Source organism: Chiloscyllium plagiosum, unplaced genomic scaffold, assembly GCF_037043375.1.
Source record: "Chiloscyllium plagiosum isolate Xiang-an unplaced genomic scaffold, Cpla_swu_hap1 HiC_scaffold_44, whole genome shotgun sequence".
NCBI lineage: Eukaryota > Metazoa > Chordata > Chondrichthyes > Orectolobiformes > Hemiscylliidae > Chiloscyllium > Chiloscyllium plagiosum.
In genome coordinates, this window is record NW_028270182.1 from 10,406,001 (window position 1) to 10,419,192 (window position 13,192).

The 13,192-nt window shown below is 43.9% G+C and overlaps 1 protein-coding gene across 9 annotated transcripts in view; it reads left to right on the plus strand.

Moving 5' to 3' along the window:
- The first annotated feature begins 1,815 nt into the window (after positions 1-1,815).
- Positions 1,816-13,192, plus strand: part of LOC122544337 (GRB10-interacting GYF protein 2-like) — a 103,511-nt gene continuing 92,134 nt past the window's right edge. For all 9 annotated transcript variants that reach the window (XM_087982784.1, XM_087982787.1, XM_087982788.1 and 6 more), the window contains exons 1-3: positions 1,816-1,888; positions 5,564-5,643; positions 6,396-6,557. The gene's annotated coding sequence lies outside the window, so the exon portion shown is untranslated. The remainder of the gene's footprint in view (positions 1,889-5,563; positions 5,644-6,395; positions 6,558-13,192) is intronic.

Here is a 13,192-nt window from a genome sequence, read left to right on the forward strand (position 1 = left end):
TTAAAAACAAGTACTCAAGTCCACAGTTACCTTTCAACAATCACTTTTAAAGAAAAACACTCCAGGTATGTCCACGAGTGTCTTTGTCACAGGATGAAAAATGTTGTGATTTGTAGCAAAAAGCTGGAAACTTGAAAAAGAAAGCTCCAGAAATACTCAGCAGGCCTGGCAATATCTATGGAGAGGGAACATGAGTTGGATACAAACCAGGCTGCAGAGTATCTTCAAAACTTTGTGTTTTCACGGTGACAGGTTATGACAGAGCAATAATTATTAGGATTCATTCTAAATTACTACAGTACATCACAGTCTCTTTATGATGGCACAGTGGTTAGCACGGCTGCCTCAGCGTTAGGCACCCGGGTTCGATTCCACCCTCCAGGGACTCTCTATGTAGGGTTTGCTCATTCTCCCCGTGCCTGTATGGGTTTCCTCCAGGTGCTCCGCTTTCGTCCCTCAATCCAAGGATGTGCAGGTTAGGGTGGATTGGCCGTGCTACATTGCCCATAGTGTCCAGGGATGTGCAGGTTAGGGTGGATTAGCCGTGCTACATGGCCCATAGTGTCCAGGGATGTGCAGGTTAGGGTGGATTGGCCATGGGAAACTAAGGGTTTACAGGGATGGGGTGGGATGCTCTTTGGAGGGTTGGTGTGGACCTGATGGGTCGAATGGTCTGCTTCCACACTGTAAGAATTTTACAAAGTACGACTTCACAACGACCAATACTTCCAACGGTCAGAACTTGAGTATTCCTGTGTGTAAGATTTGTGGCGGGGTCTGAATGTTTTGGGCGGAGTCAGAGTGTTTTGGGGCAGGGTCTGGGTGTTTTGGGCGGAGTCTGGGTGTTTTGGGGCGGAGTCTGAGTGTTTTGGGGGCAGGGCCTGAGTGTTTTGGGGAGGGGTCTGAGAGTTTTGGGCGGGATCTGAGTGTTTTGGGGCGGGGTCTGAGTAGTTGGGGGCGGGGTCTGAGTGTTTTGGGCGGAGTCTGAGTGTTTCGGGGCGAGGTCTGAGTGTTTTGGGGCGTTGTTGTGGGTTTGGGGGCGGGGTCTGAATGGCTGGGGGCGGGGTCTGAGTAGGTCGGGGCGGGGTCTGGATGTTCTGGGCGGGGTCTGAGTGTTTTTGGGCGGTGTTGTGGGTTTTGGGCGGGGTCTGAATGGCTGGGGGCGGGGTCTGAGTAGGTGGGGGCGGGGTATGAGGGTATTGGGGTGTGCTCTGAGTGTTTTGAGTGGGGTCTGAGTGTTTTGGGGCGGGGTCTGAGTGGTTGTGGGCGGAGTCTGTGTTACTTCGCGGGGCGCGCCTGAGAATGTGTGGGGGCGGAGTCTAAGTATTTGTTGATGGGTGGTCCGAGTGTTTGTGGGGGCGGGCTTTGAATACGCGTTGGAGGCGGGGTCTCCATGTTTTAGGGCGTGGTCTTAATGTCTGGGGCGGGGTTTGAACGGTTATGGGGGCGGGTTCTGTTTGTTTTTCTCAGTGATTTTGGAGCAGAGTTGTGGCAGAGTCAGCGTGATTTAGGGGCGGGGTTTGGGTGTTGTGGGGAGCCTGACCGTTTGTGGGCGGGGTCAGTGTTTGTAGGGGAGTGGCCTGAGCCTTGGGGCGCGGTACATTTCTGAGGGAGGGGCCTGACGCCCGTTGAGGGTGAGGACAGGTACCTGTTTTGGGGGAGGGGGGCGGAGCAAGCCACTGTTTTGTTTCCCGCGCGGCACGGGGGTGGGTGGGGAAAGAGAGGAGGCCCCGCCCGTCGACATCCGGGCAACGCCGGGGCCCGCTGAGCGTCGGGGAAGGGGGTGGTCACGTGACGCACTGCGCGGCGGCCATCTTAGAATCGGCGGAGAATCCGCAGCGACGGCGGCGAGTGAGAGGCGGAGACGGACTTTCCTGATTCACCGGAGGTAACGGCGAGGCGAGGGCTCGCGCGACCATTGCACCTTCCAGCCCACGGCATGTGAGACCGGCTTCCCAGCCTCGCGCTCGTTTGGAGCGTCTCCCCCCCCCCCCCCCCCCCCCCACTCTATCTTCAAACCCCGGGGGGGGGCCTTCGAGTGACCGAGGCTGGCTCCTAGGGCAAGGCCCCGGCTCTGAGGCCTACCTAGAGTGGGGCCGGTGAGAGAAATAGGAGGCTGGGATGCAGGCAGGCAAGGCCCCCTGCATCACGGTGGTTGGGATAGAAAGAAAACCCGCTCCCGGAAACTCTTTTAAGTCCAAAAGGGGGGGAAATCTTCAAACCCTACCTGTACTGACCAAAATCGTGTTTCTTCTTTGCAAAGTAAAACATAAATAACCTCAAGTCGTGTTAAAACCCTCCCAGTTTAGCCCTGAAAAGGGGGAGGAGGTGATATAACAACAGACGTGGCATCAAGGGAATTTGTTTGGGAGTGACAGGCCTTATGACTTTTTTTTAACTAAAGTTAACTGCCGGATTTTTATTTATTTTTTTCTCAATAATTTCACCTCTTCCTCCCTCCCCCAGAAGCTGCTTCCCACGCCCCCTCCAATCATAATGACGGTTTTTAGTTATTTGGCCTCCATGTGGAATGCACCGAAATAAACAAGACCTCGAGTGTTCCATAAAAATAAATCGAGTTTTTAAAAAAAAATAAAATACTACATCTGAAAATTTGAGGTTAGCTTCCAAACAAGCCATGACCTTAGATTCCACCACCCCCAAAAAGAAGCAGTGCCTGTATGTATTGCTGTTTCCCTTAATGCTCAGGTTAGATCTAACTGAGTTGTGGTTTGTTTTTTGGAAAAAGGTTGGTTTGTGTTTATAAGTCGCACACTTGTGTGACTTAACCTCCTGTTTCCTCTTCCCCCTCCCCAAAAAAGTGGAAAGGTTGAGCGCAATGATCTTTTCTTGTGAGAGGTAAACATTTGTGCATTGAGAACTTGAAACTGTTGTAAAGGATTGAACCTGGCTTGATTGGGCCCTGTTGCACGCTTTGCTACTGATAAAGGAATAAAGATGTCTACTCCACTTGCAGTTGTTTGTTATGGTCAGGTTTTAAAATCTTATTTAATCTTTGAATCTTACATTTGAATGCTGCATATGGTGATTGTTTACAACTGAATTCTGTTCTGCTGCCTTAATATTTTTGGCACTCTATTAAAGAATATGTTGTAAATTTTAAGTTTTGCTTCAGTATTTGTAATACGAATTTATGAAATTTTCTAAGTTCATAAATTGTTGGCTGAATAGATTTTACATATGCAACTGCAGTAATTTCTTGTGGTTCTAAATGATTGTGAAAAGATCATTTTGCCTGTTATTCATTTGTTTTTTTTGTTTTAGATATGTAGCATTGACTTGTAGCTCTGATATTATGGCCATGGTATTGTTTAACCAGTAGTGATGTGAACATGGTCCACTTGTCAAGATTGGATTGTCGTCTGGTGCTTGTATTTATTGCTTTAGGTGTATCATCAGCACTGATGCACTTTCATGTGCATGACACCCAAAATTTTGGTTCCATGTATGTTGGAGATCTGATATGAAAATAATATTTTACTGTAATGTGTGCAACAGTTATATGTATTGCATATGTGTACATAAGAGTTTATTTGAGGAGTTCACTTTAATTCTTTGTCAACAAAAAACTAGAAGCACATGTTGAGGGCTGAGGTTCCTGTCTTCATAATTGCACTACTGATAATTTCTCTACTGCTCATTCAATTATCTATGAACACAGGGATCTGTGCTGTATATTTCTGTGTAACTAACAGGACCCTGGTATGATAAATAGTGCTGGAGAGATCCAGCAGCTCTGTCTGCAACTATGGTAGGAGCAATACATTTAATGTTTTCAGTCCAAAACAGTCCCCTTCAGATGCTGCTGAGCATGCTGAGTTTCTCTGGCAATATGTTTTTATTTCAGATAGGCAACAGCTGCAGTACTTTGCTTTTATTACTGTGGTGAGGTAGCATTTGTTGTTCCTGTGAACTTAACAGGCTGTCATGTTCACATTGTATCCTACTGTTGATGTATGCATTTCCCAGTGTAGACTATCTTGTGGTGGAGGGCCTGGTTTTTCTCTCCCATGTTCAACACAGAGCCACCAGTGTCGATCATTGCTGCTCTGGCTGAAGTTATAAATTTAGGGTGAAATTTAGTACCATTCACATAGTTGTGTATCAGCCTTCATGCATTTACTCTGTTTTGTTATGAGTGTCTCCTTTTTTTAAATTTCCCTACACGTCAGCTAGTTAGAATGACTGAAATAACCAGTTGCCCTTTGTTCGAAACCAATTTCTGTGTAATGCAGCATGCTTTACGGTTGTGTTGTATTCCAAAATTGAAGCTACAGCTGTAATAAATATGAATATAAATCACCTTGCAAAATCTTTTCTTGATGCCCCTTGGTCGGATCTGTGATAGTAATAATATCTGAGAAGTAACATATACTCCATATCCCACTTTTTTTTATTTTTGCAAATGTCATTGCTTCCCTGAATAAGTAACGTATTACTGCTGCTAGTCCAGCTCACCAAGCTGCTTGGAGGCATGTGACAGTTGTATACTGAGTACAGTTGCCATATTTCCCATCTCCTTTGCCTTCAAGTGCTTGGCAGTCATTTGGGTTGTCATCTTGACGTGGCTGTGATTAAACCCTCACTAATGGGTGGTTGAAAATTAGTGTGATTGACTGACACGCTATCATATTTTATTTTCTCCACTTTAAACCTGATTTTCTTTTTGTGTCAGCTGGATGCACTAATTCTCGACTGCTGGTGCGGTTGCACAAGTACAGGCAGCCTTGTCATGGCTGGCTTAAGTCTAATACTTCATGTGAGCATAGCCTGATTAACGTGCTGCTCCACTGTGTAAGTTCTCACTAGTGCCCTGATCCATCCAAATCGTGAATGCCTCTGTCTGGTACCTTGATTGTTTTGAGAGCTGATTGCAGAAGTAGATCTGCATTTATTTCTTCCAAGAAGGGCATATTAGCCAAATTTTCTGCTTCTGATTATACCTAGAGTAGATTATGGTTAAGAGGAGCCTCAATGGGGTTAATGTTGGGAAGACTATTCAACTTGCTGAGGCTTCATGGCTGGGAGCCGTAGATGGTCACTAATGAAAGGAGATAGTTCACTGAATGGAATGTGGAACTCTCTTTCAAAGGGAAAGCTTAAGCTGAATATTATCAATACCTTGAAGAGGAAACTCCTAAACACAGAACGGAGAAAGTAATAAGAGATTTTGTATAGTATGCGATGAAGAGGTAGCTGGAAGGAGCTGTTGGACTGAAATGCCAATTGGACTGTTGCTGTGCTATAAGTAAACCTTTGCAATTATAATTCAGTGACCCGGGTAGAATAGAATTAAGTTTGGCAGTAATAGTCCTTCATGGTTGAATGACTGACTAAGGTTTGATGTCCCTCTATTCTGTCTGGTAATTGCCATGTGTTTAAGTTACCAGAATCCTTTGTGTATTTGTACCTTCCATGATTTGGCACTTTTAGAAGGCAAATGTGTTCAAGATTTTAATAAGAGATCCTAATGATGAGACTGGTGGTTGCACTGTTATTCTAGAAAAGGTTTCTAACACTTCCTTTCCTCCTCTCTTTACAGATCTATTTCTCTTAGGTGGTGGTGAGACATCAGGTCATCAGAATAATTCTCTACAAAGATATATTTTTAGCTGTATTGCAGTAAGTAAAGCTTCTTCCTAAATTCGTACTGTGAAAGCTAAATTATTTCTTCAGTGTTGTAGCGGGGGCAAGTGTGTGAAATGTTTGTATTTTGTCCACTTGAATTTGGGAGGCTTGTCTTTCTGAGCCTGGGGTTGTGTTTGGCGTGAGTGCTTTTAAGAGCCTGAAGTAATGATGGAACTCCTCCAACAATCTATCACCTTTTGATCTCTCTCCTTCTCCTCAGAACATAAGCTTACCAGTAAGGAAATCTGTGGCTCACTGGTTAGCATTTTCTACTTGTGTCAAAAGTTTGTGGATTCATGGACTTGAATGTAAAAATGTAGGCTGCCAGTTCTGTGCAGTACTCTGTGCTGCACTGTTAGGTGCTGTCTTCGTCAAGATGTTAAAACTGTCTACTCCATCTTGAAACGAAGATCCCATAAGACCATAGGAGCAGAAATTAGGCCATTCGACCCATCGAGACTGCTATTTTAAAGATGATTGTGTAAGTACTCCCTAATGTCCTGGCCAACATTTAACCCTTTAACAACATGACAAAAAACAATTACTGGCCACAGTTATGTTGGCAGCCATGTTTCCAATAGGGGCTGCTACTCAAGTAATTCATCACTTAAGAGTGTCCTGAGGTTGTTACGTCTACTCTTGAAATGCAAACACCATTTGTGTAGGCACAGCATTTTGCATATTCATATATTTTAACCTCCACTATTGCACTGTTCTGCATGACTGATTTTCACATTCCCTTAAAGGTTTGATTCACGTCTGGGATACTGTCCTGACAGAAACGAGAAAGGACACGGAGTTGATACCCATAGCTTTCTGATGCCCTAGTCTCTATGGCTGCCAGCGCTCGACTTCGAGTCAGACGCTGTCCCCACCAATATCTGAACTAAAGCATTAACTTCAGACACGTAAGTAGAAGCAATAGAGCCATTTGCTGAGTTCCACGCTGTCAAATCTGGCAAAGGAATAAGTCTTTATTTGCAGTGCTCTGATCATTCCACTGCCTGTAAACCACTATCTTGCATTTCCAATTTATTAAGCCAGTTCTACAAGTTTAAAGATTGCCCCTGTGTGGCGTGAGAACCTTGAAGCCCACCATCTCCCATTCTGTAATGTACCAGTCTGCCATTGAGCTGTGTGTTGCAGGAAGATCCCACGGTAATATGTATGAGTTGGAGTAAGGAATGGTGCTCTGAATCTGTCGTCTATGTTTGAGTAGAAAGTTGTCACCTGAAGAATGACTTGTTCTAACTACAAGTGCATGATTGGGCACCCATTACTCCTGGCGGATTCACAGACATAATTTCCATAGTCTTTTTTTGTTGATTAAAATGGTCCTTATTTCCAAAGTCATTGCTTTCTCTCTGTTCCATCTAAGCATGATGTAAGTATATTACTTTGGTTAAAGATGCAGCCTAAGTACCCTGTGACTAAGCAAATGTACAGTGCGCATGACTGAAGTTTGAGTTGGCTCGAGATGGGTTAGGAGTTGTGTGAGGGGATGGCAACTTGCCTACCACTCCACTCCAATCCTATTTCATGTGTCTATCCGGCATCTGTCTTTGTTGCTAGACACTTGTCTTCAGTCAAACAGCATTTATTGTCCGTCCTAATTGCCCAGAGGGTAGTTTAAATGCCAACTACATTGCTGTGGTTCTGGAGTCACATATAGACCAGACCAGGTAAACTTGGCAGTTTATTTCCCTAAAGGAAATTAGTGAATCAGATAGGTTTTTCCATTAAACAACAATGGATTCGTGGTCGTCATTAGACTGTTAGTTCCAGATTATCTTTTGATTTTTTTTTCTTCTCTGCATTCTTTTCATTCAAGTAGACATTGATTTGGAGCAGGAGCCAGTACAGTTAGAAAAAAGATGAAATGATGGTAGCGAATGAGAAGACAGCAACTAACTTCAGCATTGCTAGGGCAGGGAAAGCTGAGAATAAATTGCACTTTCTCATTGCAAAATAAATACACTTTTAACTATGAAGTTACTTCATAAATCTAATCTTGTGCCTTCAAAGACTTTATGGTTGACCCTCATTTAGAACGTATCCTAGGCTTATAAAAGTATGAAATGCTGGGAGTTGAGAAACCTCACTTATTCAACAGATTAGATGGTTACCGAGCTGCGACTCTTGGCTCATTTGGTTTTTAAATTGTTTGGCCTTCCAATTTAAAACACATTATTACTCTTTTATGCAGCCACATTTGGTATTTTGATTGTTAAAGGATTCGTAATTGAGTTAATTTCTGTTTCAAAATCAAGCTAATTCAAGACTGGTTAAAATGAAAGATAATACAAGATAATACATGGCTTGGAAAGGGTGGACGCTAGGAAATTGTTTCTGTTAGGCGAGGAGACTAGGGACCTGTGGACACAGCCTTAGAATTAGAGGAGGTAAATTCAGAACAGAAATACGGAGACATTTCTTCAGTCAGAGAGTGGTGGGCCTGTGGAATTCATTGCCACAGAGTACAGTGGAGGCCGGGACGCTAAATGTCTTCAAGGCAGAGATTGATAAATTCTTGATGTCACAAGGAATTAAGGGCTACAGGGAGAATGCGGGTAAGTGGAGTTGAAATGCCCATCAGCCATGATTGAATGGCGGAGTGGACTCGATGGGCCGAATGGCCTTACTTTCACTCCTATGTCTTATGGCCTTATGGAAAGGTTGCAGGCATTGGAAAATGTTGTTAAAACCAGAGCAAGCCAGTTTGGGGCTGTGACAACTTAGTTTTTTTTCATGCTGATCTGTTTCCATGATAGTATAGAGGGAGGCTGTTTGGCCCACATCTGTTTTGGCTCTCTGCAAGAGCTACTCAACTAATTTCATTGCTCTCTCCTTTACCATGTTGCCATGTTATTTTGTTTTCTCTTTATTTAATTGGCCTTGTCTCTTCTGAAAGCCCTCCATTCTCAGGTAATATTTTCCACTGTCTTATCCCTGCTCCATTTGACAGGGTAACGGGAATGCCAATGAGGCATGGATTGAGGGAGGTTTTTTTTAGTAAAGCTAGGGGAGAAGCTTGGTAATGTTGATGACCTCATTAATGCAGGGGGATAGAACATAGAATACAGCGCAGTACAGGCCCTTCGGCCCTCGATGTTGCGCCGATCCAAGCCCACCTAACCTACACTAGCCCACTATCCTCCATATGCCTATCCAATGCCCGCTTAAATGCCCATAATGAGGGAGAGTCCACCACTGCTACTGGCAGGGCATTCCATGAACTCACGACTCGCTGAGTAAAGAACCTACCCCTAACATCTGTCCTATACCTACCCCCCCTTAATTTAAAGCTATGCCCCCTTGTAATAGCTGACTCCATACGTGGAAAAAGATTCTCACTGTCGACCCTATCTAAACCCCTAATCATCTTGTACACCTCTATCAAGTCACCCCTAAACCTTCTTTTCTCCAATGAAAACAACCCCAAGTGCCTCAGCCTTTCCTCATACGATCTTTCTATCATACCAGGCAACATCCTGGTAAACCTCCTCTGCACCCGTTCCAGTGCCTCCACATCCTTCCTATAGTATGGCGACCAAAACTGCACACAATACTCCAGATGCGGCCGCACCAGAGTCTTATACAACTGCAACATGACCTCAGTGCTCCGGAACTCAATTCCTCTACCAATAAAAGCCAGTACGCCATATGCCGCCTTCACCGCACTATTTAACTGGGTGGCAACTTTCAAAGATTTGTTTACATGAACACCAAGATCCCTCTGCTCATCCACACTACCAAGTATCTGACCATTAGCCCAGTACCCCATCTTTTTATTACTCTTACCAAAGTGAATCACCTCACACTTAGCTACATTGAACTCCATTTGCCACCTTTCTGCCCAGTTCTGCAGCTTATCTATATCCCGCTGTAACCTGCCACATCCTTCCTCACTGTCTACAACTCCTTCGACTTTCGTATCATCCGCAAACTTGCTCACCCAACCTTCTAACCCCTCCTCCAGGTCATTTATAAAAATGACAAACAGCAATGGTCCCAAAACAGATCCTTGCGGAACACCGCTAGTGACGGCACTCCAAGATGAACCTTTGCCATCAACTACTACCCTCTGTCTTCTTCCAGCCAGCCAACTCCTAATCCAAACCTCCAACTCTCCCTCAATGCCATACCTCCGTATTTTTTGCAGTAGTCTACCATGGGGAACCTTATCAAACGCCTTACTAAAATCCATATACACCACATCTACCGCTTTCCCCTCGTCCACCTCCTTAGTCACCTTCTCAAAGAATTCAATAAGGTTTGTGAGGCACGACCTGCCCTTCTCAAAACCATGCTGACTATCCTTGATCACATTATTCCTATCCAGATGTTCATAAATCCTATCCCTTACAATTCTCTCTAAGATTTTGCCCACAACAGAAGTGAGACTCACCGGCCTATAGTTACTTGGGTTATCCCTACTCCCCTTCTTGAACAAGGGAACCACATTTGCTAGCCTCCAATCTTCTGGCACTACTCCTGTAGACAACGAGGACATAAAAATCAAGGCCAATGGCTCTGCAATCTCCTCCCTTGCTTTCCAGAGAATCCTAGGATAAATACCATCAGGCCCAGGGGACTTATCTATTTTCACCCTTTCCAGAATTTCCAACACCTCTTCTCTACATACCTCAAAGCCATCCATTCTACTTAATTGTGACTCAGTACTCACATTGACAACAATGTCCTGTTCCTGATTGAATACTGACGAAAAGTATTCATTCAGTGTCTCCCCAATCTCTTCAGCCTCCACACGCAACTTCCCACCACTATCCTTGACTGGACCTATTCCTACCCTAGTCATTCTTTTATTCCTGACATACCTATAGAAAGCCTGAGGGTTTTCCCTAATCCTACCAACTAAGGACCTTTCATGTCCCCTCCTTGCTGCTCTTAGCTCTCTCTTCAGGACCTTCCTGGCTACCTTATAACTCTCAATCGCCCCAATTGAACCTTCACGCCTCATCTTTACGTAGGCCGCCCTCTTCCATTTAACAAGGGATTCCAATTCCTTATTAAACCACGGCTCCCTCACACGACCCTTTCCTCTCTGCCTGACGGGTACATACTTATCAAGGACACTCAATAGTTGCTCCTTGAACAAGCTCCACATATCAATTACGCCCTTGCCTTGAAGCTTACTTTTCCAAGCCACACATCCTAAGTCATGCCTCACCGCATCATAATTTCCCTGCCCCCAGCTATAACTCTTGCCCTGTAGTGCACACTTATCCCTTTCCATCACTAGAGTAAAAGTCACCGAATTGTGGTCACTGTCCCCAAAGTGCTCCCCTACCTCTAATTCTAACACCTGGCCTGGTTCGTTACCCAAATGATAATGAATGGACAACCTGACTTTGATACTGCTTAGTCTGATTTGGAAAGTATTGGTGAAGCACAGAAGAGACAGTGTATGGTTAGATTTTTGAGTGGTCCAATTGATAACGCATGTGGCTTGCATACCTCAGTTAAGGTACTGAGCGGTGGGTGCACCCTCAGATCTATATATATATATAGAAATGTATTTATGAAAATGAATGCAGATACATTTAGATGAAAGCCTTACAAATGCTTGTTGTTAACAGACAAAACAGTTCCTGTATAATGTAGACAGCTGACTCCCCATCTTTTGAATCATAGAGGCTTGCTAATTTTTTTTTTCATTTCATCCCTTTACCTGAGAGAATGTACCTTTCATGCCTTGTCTTCAGCTGAAATTGCAACCATCATGAAACTTGAGAAACTGGGATGTTTAATAGTCTTTTAAATTTTTTTTCATTTGGTGAATCATTGGCAATGGCAGCATTTACCCAGTTGCCCTGGTAGACATGGAAGAGGGCCACAGTCTGAAACCTCTGTGACCTGTGTGGTATAGGTACACCCCATAGTGCTGTTGGGAAAAGAGGTCCAAGATTTTGGCCCAGTGGTGGTGAAAGAACTCGAATGGGAGCTTGCAGGTAGTGGTTTCCATGGCTATAGCTGCTACAAAGCTTTGACTTGTTTTTGAAATTCTTTTGTTTTAAAAAGAAGCTGTCAATGTTAGTGCTTAATCATTAATATTTTCTATTCATAAGGTTTAAAATATAGTACTTGTATTTTATCTAGATCCTTTCACACTTCAGGGTGTCCTAAAGTGAACCAGCGAAACTCTTTGGAATTATTGTCATTGTTGTAATGTGGTAAATGCAGCAATTAGTATATGCACAGCAAGCCTCCATAAACAGCAGTGTGATGATGACCAAGTAAACTTTCCTTAGTGGTATTTTTTATATAGACCAGACTCTGTAGGTGGTATGTCTTCCATGAAGGATATTGGCAAACCTGCAACTTCCTGAGCAAATCTTGGCAGCATGTGGAGCTGTTTTTTGTGCAGCTAGTCGAGGGAATGAAGCATATGGGCATAAACCAGCAATGTGGATTAATGCAGCACTACCATTGCCACACCACTCTGCAACTCTTGAATGAAGTTGAGTCAAAGCAGCAGTTGCCTGATGAGGCATTTGTCAGTCTATAATCTGTGTATATTTGAGCACTCATCTGCTCGTACACCCATTCCTTGTTACCAAAGGGAGATCCAACAGTGCTTCTCGGCTGACAGCAATGTTCCCTGTTTCTGAGTGTGCTTCTTTCTCCCATGTTTTCAAATTCAACCATAAGAATGCCCAGATATCCTAAAGAAACCTGGGTGGAACAGTGACAGGAGAGCAACATAAGTGCTTCAATTGAGGTATGTTTCTGATTGACTTTGACAGTCCAGTTCTTTAAGAACACTCTTACCTGGTCAGCAGTCACCCAGGTGCAAAAGCAGAAAATGCCAGAAAAGCTCAGTAGGTCCAGCAAAATCTGTGAAGGGAAATCAGAGATAACGTTTCGGATTCATTAACTGATTTCTTTTCACATACTGTCGCAATTAAATATGGATCCAGGTTTTATACCTTTCTCACTTGGTCATGCAGCATGTTCCTGTCAGTTGTTTTGGCATCCTGAGTTAAATTGTGCCTAGGTTTCTGTCTGTGAAGCCTCTCTTCTTCGACATTAAAATCAGACCAACCAATACTTTGGCCAGTTGCCTGTGTTTTGGCCCAGAAAGGGATGCACTAATCAGGATCTTTTACGTTGGCATTCCAAAAGCAGTAGAAATGCCTTTAGGTTGCTTTCCTTGTTGGTTTCTCTTTGGCTGTTCTACTAATTGCTGCTAACATTGCCTCAAAATCAATGGCAGTACACAAAGTAGGCAAGTGCACCACTGGGTTGTCTTCAGCTCATCTGTCTTGTTTCAGAGGTCAGTTTTTATGCCAAGGGTTCTTTTGCCAGCCATGTTATTGTAAACTGTAACTTGACAAAGTGATTACAGATTAAGTAGCTATGGTAACTTCGCCTACTGATTGAGCAGTTGGATCTGTCTAAAACAGTCAGTGTTTAACATGGTTTAATGATCACCTTTGCTATTGGTGGGAATAGAAATGCAACATCCTTGTGTGGTACAAAACCACTGCTTGAATTGAGCATTTTGAAGGCCATTTAACCC